Raw genomic sequence first — 9,831 nt, 5'->3', positions numbered from 1 at the left:
GCTTTGGCACGAGAAGGAAAAATTGATCAATTCCTCCTTCACCCTCAAAGGGATAACCGTAACCAACGCCAGGTGAATGTCATATATTCCATAAGCGGCGGCACACCCATATCTGAATCTTCCAATAGGGCCATGAAAAACAGTGAACGAATTCTGAGGCCTGGTCACCAAGTGTTTCACGTGGAAGACATCAGGGGAGGGAAGTATCAAAAGCCTAACTGGGATCCGATATGTTTCTACCCTGAGGAAGAAAGAGGCATCATCTACCCTCATAACGACCCATTGATCGTGGAGGCTCACATAGCCAACTTTGATGTTCGACGAATCCTCGTAGACACAGGGGCTTCGGTCAATATCATGTTTGCCGAAGCTTTCAGGGCACTCAGTGTAGCTGAACACTTGCTCGATCGCTCGATTTCTCCTCTGATAAGCTTCTCCGGTGATATCGTGCAACCCTTAGGGAGCATACATTTACCCTTTACTATTGGTACAGGCCCTTACACGGCTACCATTACCACTAACTTCCTAGTGGTTGACTGCCCAACGGCATACAATGTCATCTTTGGGCGCACAGGCATCAATGATCTCAAGGCTATGGTATCCACGCATATGCTGTTGATGAAATTTCCAACCCCCCATGGCAACGGCTACATCAGAGGAGATCAGCTTAGTGCACGATCATGTTACAACACTTCAGTTAAGCAACAACACTTGCCCGGACCCAAGGAAACCCTGTCTGTACATGACCAAGTCACAAAGACCAGCCTAGATGAAGCGAACTTGGATCTTCCTGATAGCAACAATCAACCCGATGATCCTCGAGATGACTCTTTCACCCAGCAAACCCAACCTGCTGAAGAGTTGGAGAAGGTACCTATCTCAAGAGATTATCCAGATCGCATGGTGAAGATTGGCACCACATTGTCACCACCCCTTCGGTTAGCATTGATATCTTTTTTGAAAGAGAACACTGAAGTCTTCGCCTGGTCATACGAGGACATGCCAGGCATCTCTCCCGATGTCATCTGTCATCGTTTGAGTATTGACCCCAAGATCAAGCCGGTGAGACAGAAGCGAAGATCTTATGACGCTGAACGATACGAGGCAATGAAAGCAGAAGTTGAAAAACTCAAAGGCATAGGCTTTGTCCGCGAAGTCAATTACCCGACATGGGTAGCAAATGTGGTCCTTGTTAAGAAAAATCCGACCAAAGAAAGTCTTTTGCTTCAAAAGGTCTTGTGGAGAATGTGTGTTGACTACACCGACCTAAACAAAGGGTGTCTGAAAGATAGCTTCCCTCTTCCTCTTATTGACAGACTTATAGACTCTACGGCCGGGTGTAAACTCCTGAGCTTCATGGATGCTTACTCAGGATACAACCAAATCCTCATGAACCCTTCGGATCAAGAACACACAGCCTTCACTACCGACAGAGGACTATACTGCTATAAAGTCATGCCTTTCGGCCTAAAGAATGCAGGAGCGACTTATCAGAGACTAGTCAACTCAATGTTCGCCGAGCAGATTGGGAAGAGCATGGAAGTTTACGTTGATGATATGTTAGTCAAGAGCAAACATGCTGACCAACACATCACCAACCTATCTGAAACTTTCACTATTTTGAAGAGGTATCGAATGAGGTTAAACCCCAACAAATGTGCCTTCGGCGTAGGCTCTGGCAAATTCTTAGGTTTCATGATTAGCCAACGAGGCATTGAAGCTAATCCCGAGAAGATCAAAGCAATCCTCGACATGAAGGAACCGGTAACTTCAAAGGACATCCAGAGCCTTACTGGCAAGGTGGCAGCCTTAACCAGGTTCATTTCTAAGGCCACAGACAAATGTGCTCCCTTTTTTAAAGCACTTAAGGGAAGTAGGAAGTACATTACATGGACTGATGAATGTGCCGAGGCATTCAAAAACCTCAAGGAGTACATGAGTAAAGCCCCTCTACTCTCCAAGCCCGAGGTAGGAGACATTCTCATTATCTACCTATCGGTATCAGCTTCAGCCGTAAGTTCCGTTCTCATTCGAAAGGATGGGAATATTGAGCGACCTGTCTACTACGCTAGCAAAGCCTTACAAGATGCGGAGACACGGTACTCTAACATTGAGAAATTGGCTCTGGCATTGGTCATGTCTGCTCGAAAACTCCGCCCTTACTTCCAAGCGCACTCCATCATCGTGCTTACCAATCATCCTCTTCGACAGATACTCCAAAGTCCTGACACTTCAGGGCGAATGATCAAATGGGCAATAGCGTTGGGTGAGTTTGACATCTCCTACCAACCAAAGCCAGCTGAGAAGGGCCAAGCAGTGGCAGACTTCATTGCCGACTTCACATATCCGGTTGACATTGCTTCTACACCTGAAGCAGTGGCTTCATTACCCCCAGAAGCTCAGAAGATAGAACCAACAACCCCAGCATGGAGTCTGTATGTTGATGGCTCATCCAACCAACAGGGATGTGGAGCGGGACTAGTCTTGACTACACCCGACAAAGTAGCAATGGAGTATGCTCTTCGTTTCAAATTCAAGGCATCAAATAATGAGGCCGAGTATGAAGCCCTTATAGCAGGATTACGTTTGGCCAAACACCTCGGGGTTAAACAAATTGATATTTTCAGTGACTCCCAATTGGTGGTCAACCAGGTTACCAACAACTTTGATGCTAAGGACAGCTCCATGGCAGCATATCTTGCGCAAACACAACTTTTGCTCAAGCACTTCCACTACCAGATCACCCAAGTTCCTCGAGCTGCAAACAGTCATGCAGACGCCCTGGCTCGCCTCGCCTCGGCTGTGGAAGACAAGATTGGAAGAAAAATTCATGTCGAACTGTTGGCAACACCAAGCACCATGGCCGCAGAAGTATGCAACTTACAACAGGGGGATAGTTGGATCACCCCGATCTATAATTTCCTTGCTCATAGCATCCTCCCAAATGATAAAGTCCAGGCTAAGCAAATTCGATACAAGTCTACCCGCTACCTGATCATCAATGATCAACTCTATAAGCGAGGTTTTAGCCTGCCATACTTAAGGTGTCTTACGCCTGCCGAGGCGGAAATCGTCCTTCGGGAAATACATGAGGGAGTCTGTGGAGATCATGCTGGATCTCGGTCCCTAGCACACAAGACTTTTCGCCAAGGATATTACTGGCCAACACTCCACCAGGATGCCATCAAAGTATCCCGCTCATGTGACAAATGTCAACGATATGCGGCTATTCCTCATTCCCCTCCAGAGCCTCTTACTCCTATGATCAGCCCTTGGCCCTTCGCCCAGTGGGGACTTGATTTGATCGGCCCAATGCCGGCAGGGAAGGGCAAAGTCTGTTACGCAGTCGTTGCAGTGGACTACTTCACAAAGTGGGCCGAAGTAGAACCCTTGGCAACCATTACTGAGGCAAAGATAGAAGACTTCGTGTGGAAGAACATCCTTTGTAGATTCGGCATTCCCAATGCGATAGTCACTGACAATGGGCGACAGTTTGACAACAAGAAGTTCAGGTTGTTCTGCTCTAAGTTCAACATCAACTTATGCTTTGCCTCTCCAGCTCATCCCCAGTCTAATGGACAAGTTGAGGCAATCAACAAAATAATCAAGCGCACTTTGAAAACCAGCTTGGACAAAGCTAAAGGCTGTTGGCCAGAATTTGTACCCCAAGTTCTTTGGTCATATCGCACTTCATATCGGACTTCAACAGGAGAAACTCCATTCTCACTTGCCTTTGGCACAGAGGCGGTTGTCCCTGTTGAGCTCGAGCAAGCAACATTCCGAGTCCAGAACTACATTCAAAGTGAAAATGACAAACAACTCACCCTCAACTTGGATTTAGTCGAGGAACACAGAAACCAAGCTCACTTGAGGAATGTCGCCTACAAGCAGCGCATCTCCAACTATTATGACTCTAGGGTCAAGCCTCGTTCTTTCAAAATAGGAGACTGGGTCTTAAAGAAAAGATTACTCTGCGACAGAGTCCCGAGTGAAGGCACACTTAGTCCAAACTGGGATGGACCGTATGAAGTCATTGGCATCAGTCGCCCTGGCTCTTACACACTTAGAAGCTCCGATGGCAAGACCCTTGGCCATCCATGGAACGCTGATCACTTGAAGTACTACTATAAATAGACTCACGATGTACAAGTGTTGAGCTATAGCCGTTCGGCATCCTATGTAATGAAGGCCATTTGGCAATGAATTCAATAAAGAGGTAATTGAGCTATATCCGTCTTCCACAGTCACTACAAAACAAGCAAATGAAGACCGTGTCAAGCGCCAAAAAAAAAAAAAAAAAAAAAAAAAAAAAAAACAGCTCCATCCAAAAAGCTTCACCCGAAAAGCTTCACCTCCAAAGCTTCACCATCAAAGCTTCACCTAAAAAGCTTCACCCAAAAAGCTTCACCCGAAAAGCTTCACCTCCAACGCTTCACCCACAAAGCTTCACCCACAAAGCTTCACTTAAAAAAGCTTCACCTACAAAGCTTCATCTACAAAGCTTCACCATCAAAGCTTCACCTAAAAAGCTTCACCCAAAAAGCTTCACCCGAAAAGCTTCACCTCCAACGCTTCACCCACAAAGCTTCACCCAAAAAAAAAAACTTCACCCGAAAAGCTTCACTTAAAAAAGTTTCACCTACAAAGCTTCATCTACAAAGCTTCACCATCAAAGCTTCACCTAGAAAGCTTCAACACCAAAGCTTCAACACAAAACCTTGCTCCAAATAAACAAATTTTGTTCACAAAACCCAAGATGCCCTTGAACTTGTACAAAAACACTTGGGTAAACATAAACATTTTTTGTTTTACACCCACAAGGGCCCAAAATTTTCCTTCTTATTTATTCACTTATATATGTTCCCAAACATATTATAATAGATCCAACAACAAGCCAAAGTCCCAAGTTTCATAATGGACAAAAGTACAAGCAATTCATCAATAATGAAGGTGCTACAAAACTTGGAATCTGCCCCAAAATAGAAATCCAACCCAAGAGACTTTTTCTCTCTCTCCCTCTTCCGCCTCCTTTCATCTATCAAATTTCTGCAACCTCTGCTCTTCTCCAATGGAGCTGAATTTTGGACACCCTATAGTTCTTGAGCATATGAACAACTTTCAAGAAGGAACCATTTCTGTTTGAGCGACGGAAATTAAAGTGTTGAAGCTCCAAACATGATAGTCGGCTTTTTGCAGATTTCGAAGCTGTTGTGATGTTTCGAAGATCTGGAAATATTTAACCGTTAGTTCATCCTGAATTTTTGATATGTTATGAAAGAGTCGATGATGAACAACTTCAATGAAGAAAGCATACCGATCTGAACAAGAGAAAATGGAGTTTCGCAACTCACAACAAATCTGACGGGTTGACAGACAAATAATAACCAGTCATTCATCATACCTGAGTTTCTTGAGTTATACAGCTCCGAGGGATCTCAAATTTGGATATGTTGTAGTTCACAAGCTGAGGAACAACTTCAATAAAGAAAGCATACCGATCTGAACAAGAGAAAATGGAGTTTCGAAGCTCACAACAAATCTGACGGTTTGACAGAAAAATAATAACCAGTCATTCATCATACCTGAGTTTCTTGAGTTATACAGCTCCGAGGGATCTCAAATTTGGATATGTTGTAGTTCACAAGCTGAGGAACAACTTCAATGAAGAAAGCATGCTGATCTGAGCAAGAGAAAATAGAGTTTCAAAGCTCACAACAAATCTGACGGGTTGACATACAAATGATAAACAGTCACTCATCATACCTGGATTTCTGGAGTTGTACTGCTCCGATGGCTCTCCAATTTGGATATGTTGTAGTTAAGGAATTAACGAACAACTTTCATGAAGACAACTTTGTGATTCGACCTACAGATGATGGTGTTATGTTGAAAAACAATTCCGGTTGTTAGGGGAAATGAAAAACAATTCCACCAAAGAAACATCATTATGATGTTTCATCATTATGGTGTTTTCATCATTATGATGCTTTCATCATTGTGATGCTTCCATCATTGTGATGCTTCCATTATGATGTTAATGCACCAACGGTTACACCTTCTGCAATTCCACTTATTCGGGCCTAGCAACCTTCATAAACAAAATCTATGAAGAAAAAGTCCGGGGCTACCACTTAGAAAACAAAAGAATGAAGTTTTGGTACTTACGACATGGACTATTAGCAAGACACCTCATTCGTCAACTCCCTCGACTAGAGACTTGGGGGACTCCCACCATATGCTACTACGCCTTGGTACTCAAAAGTTCGTGACTACTCAGTGACTTGGATTTTTCAAGTCTCCAACCGAGAAGTTTTCCTCACTCGGGAAATTAAGGGAACACTACCTCAGACTACATGCTTCACTCACAAAGCTTCAACAATACAGGTTTCAACAAAAGCAAAAATTCAAAGAACTTTATGAAGAAGGCTTTGGTGTATTTAACACAATATGTTGAAATGAAGCAAAGCTTATTTATTAATATTTTCGATAAGCCACAAATATGTACATATACATGAGTCAAAATAAACAAACAAAAGGGAGCCTTCACAAAGGTTGCTTAGGGGAAGTCTCAGCAGTCGGTAGAGCCCCAGAAAGAGAAAGCACCGGAGGGTGGTTATCCGGAGCCTCAGTACTTGACAAAACCCCAGAAGGAGGAGGCATTGGAGGTTCATCATTTGAAGCTTCATTACCAGGTACAGCCCCAGAGGACGAAGGCAATAAATGCCTTTGGAACAAACCCACAAACCGCTGATGATCAAGTAAAACCTTACCATCAGATTCCTTCATCTGGTCAAGCTTCCTCTTCATGTTTGTAGCATAGTCATGGGCGAGCCGGTGCAACTGCTTATTCTCATGCTTGAGCCCTCTAATCTCCTGTTTGAGACTCATCACTTCAGCAGCCAATGATTCAACTTGGCGGGTTCTAGCAAATAGGCGTTGGGCCATATTAGACACAGAACCTGCACACTGAACACTAAGAGCCAGAGAGTCCTTAACAGCCAACTCATCAGACCGTTTGGAAAGTAGTCTGTTATCTTTGGGAGTGAGAAGTTTCCTGGCCACCACTGCAGCGGTCATATCATTCTTCATCACAGAATCCCCAACGGTAAGAGGACCAGTAGGGGATATGAAGGATGGGCGCCATATGTTGTCTGGAGAAGGCGTGGCTGTCTCTTCTCCAAGGTTCAAGTCAAAACGACGGTCGGAGGGTCCAGACATTTTCAAATGTGTTGAAGAAGGAAGAGGTCAGACAAATCAAGATCTTAGAAGTGCAAGAAATGAGCTTCTACTGGTAGAGATTCAAGTGTGCTGTGGAACTTAATGTCAGCCTCTATAAAAATCTGCACTCGACGGAGCTTCAGAAATCGAAGAGGCGTTTGCTTTCTCAAAAGCTGGGCTGCTCAGAGACCACGAGGGCCGATCTCAGAAATCGAAGAGGCGTTTGCTTTCTCAAAAGATGGGCTGCTCAGAGACCACGAAGGCTGATCTCAGAAATCGAAGAAGCACCTTCTTTTTCAGCCTCGTCAGCACCTGTCACATGCACACTCAGCTTTGCGGAAATTACGGGCAATCTGTCGAAGATTTCTGGTGAAGTAGAAAGCACGTGAATCTTACTGTTCAATCACCGCTCTCCATATGCACCATCAACACCTCGGGTACCACATATAACTTTGTCAAAGATCTCTGACAAAGTTTAGGCACGAGAATTTCGAAGTTCCAGCTACCCTACTATTACCCATAAGGGTAAAGGAACAGCACCACTGCTTGACAACTGGAAAGTCCCTATGTGTGTCGACCTCCGTGTTTTGCGGCAAGACAGGTTGGCAAGAACGTCCAACCTTTACTCACATTCGAGAAAAGACTCCCAACATAATTACTTTCTCAAAAACCGGAGTAGCACCGCTTTCCGAATCTCGAGAGTCAGATCCTCGACGGGATTGCTTGTTCGAAAACCGAAGAGGCACAACTCTCAGAACTTCGAGAGCCAGATTTCCTTAGATAAAGCTTGTCTGTAATCTTCACACGTAACATCAGCTTTCCAGATACCACATACCACTTTTTCAAAGTGCTCTGACAAAATTAAAACACGTGAAGCTGGCAGCTCCCACTACATTGATGTGACCAAGAAGGGTAAAAGAATAGCATTACTACTTGTTATTGGGAAATCCCTATATACATTGACCTCCCTCCTCAACGGACAGGCAAACCTGCAAAAATGCTCAACCCTTTCTCGCATTCGAAGAGGCACCCTCAACATAACCTCTCGAAATACTCAGCTTTATTTCCCCCCGATAATACCTCAGCAAATAAGCCACACTAAGAACAAGAGTATCTCATATCATCAGGGTCGAAAGCAAGAGTATCCCATATCATGCTTTCTCCCTGTCTTTGTCTTTGTCCTTGTCCACACCTGCAGGACAAGGAGAAAGAGAGCAGTCAGTCGGAACCTGAAATCAAACCTCCAATTTGGAACTGACTGCCTGGAGCCTTTGCCTGGTTGCTTACTTAGCATTGCTCTCGAGTACTCATCCTCAACTGCTGTCAAGGTCACGAATTCCACCGGCAAATACCTCATGACAGTTGATCAGATATTGGCTCTTTACACTGGAGCTGCCAAGCGTGGATGAGTCACTATGAAGGAATGTTCTGAAGGACCATTTAAATGCAAAGGTTGCACACCACTTCTGCCATGCAAAAGATTGAAGCAGAAGGTTCAACGGTGAGCTGAAACAGATCACTACAGCACGACACCTTTCCATACCACATTCATTATTCCGTCAACAGCAAAAGTATCCCATATCATCAAGGTCGAACGTACTTTAGATTTGATGGACTTGTTTTGACCCTCAAATTTTTGAATCGGCCTTATACTCTGAAGGGCACCAGAAAACCCTCCAGCACAGTTCAAGAATAAGCCTGTGGAAAGTTACTTCTTCAAAAGCAAAAGTATCTCATATCATCTCTTATCCATTTGCTTCTCCTTATCCTGGCAGTTGAATGAGAGACAAGGAGAATGAGAACAATCAACCGGAAGCCGACGTCAAACCTCTGATCCTGGGTTGCTTACTTGGAAGTTTGACTGCTTACCTTGTCTGTCACCTCTTTCGGCAGATCTCCTAGCTCGGCGACTTGGGGGACTCCTACTATAGGGTTCGTATCACACTTGACTAAGCCCGAAACTACAACTAAGCTTCAAGTGAAATTGATACATTACCTTGTGCGTCAACATCAGCTAAGTACACCATTCCCGGATGGAGGAAAGGTACTTCCAGAGAAGGGCAGATGAAGATCAGACCACACTTCGGTACTTAGAAGTTTCGTGATTACTCAAGGGATTGGATCTTGCAAGTCCCCAACCGAGGAGTTTCCCTCACTCGGGAACTTAGGGGAGCACTGTTTGTACCATACTTGACCAATCCCGAAACTACCGAGCACCGGCCAACGCTATACTGTCAAGGACCCAGAAGAGTTCCCCTCCGACCAGGAGGCCAATCACTACTCGACACGTGTCAAGATTAGAAGCCAATCAGAGCGCAGCACGTGTCAACATCAAGAACCAATCATAACATGACACATGTCAATGTGACAAAGCTACAAGTTTTTCTATAAATAGGGGTCATTCCCCCACAATATTGCCTAATGCCATTTTGTGTGAAATCATTCACAAGAACTCACTAAATTGAGAGCTTGATCCTTTGTACTTGTGTAAGCCCTTCACTACTAATAAGAACTCCTCTACTCCGTGGACGTAGCCAATCTGGGTGAACCACGTACATCCTGTGTTTGCTTCTCTGTCTCTATTCATTTACGTACTTATCCTCACTAGTGACC

The 9,831-nt window shown here is 44.4% G+C and overlaps 1 long non-coding RNA gene across 1 annotated transcript; it reads right to left on the bottom strand.

Moving 5' to 3' along the window:
• Positions 1 to 5,401: 5,401 nt before the first annotated feature.
• Positions 5,402 to 5,972, bottom strand: LOC139192654 (uncharacterized). Its single transcript, XR_011576887.1, has 3 exons — positions 5,764 to 5,972; positions 5,583 to 5,680; positions 5,402 to 5,499 (listed from the first exon to the last, which is right to left on the bottom strand). It is a non-coding gene; the product is annotated as an uncharacterized lncRNA (long non-coding RNA).
• Between the last annotated feature and the right edge of the window lie 3,859 nt (positions 5,973 to 9,831).

Source organism: Malus domestica, chromosome 16, assembly GCF_042453785.1.
Source record: "Malus domestica chromosome 16, GDT2T_hap1".
In the NCBI taxonomy this organism is placed as follows: Eukaryota; Viridiplantae; Streptophyta; class Magnoliopsida; order Rosales; family Rosaceae; genus Malus; species Malus domestica.
This window is presented reverse-complemented; position numbering and strand designations above follow the sequence as displayed.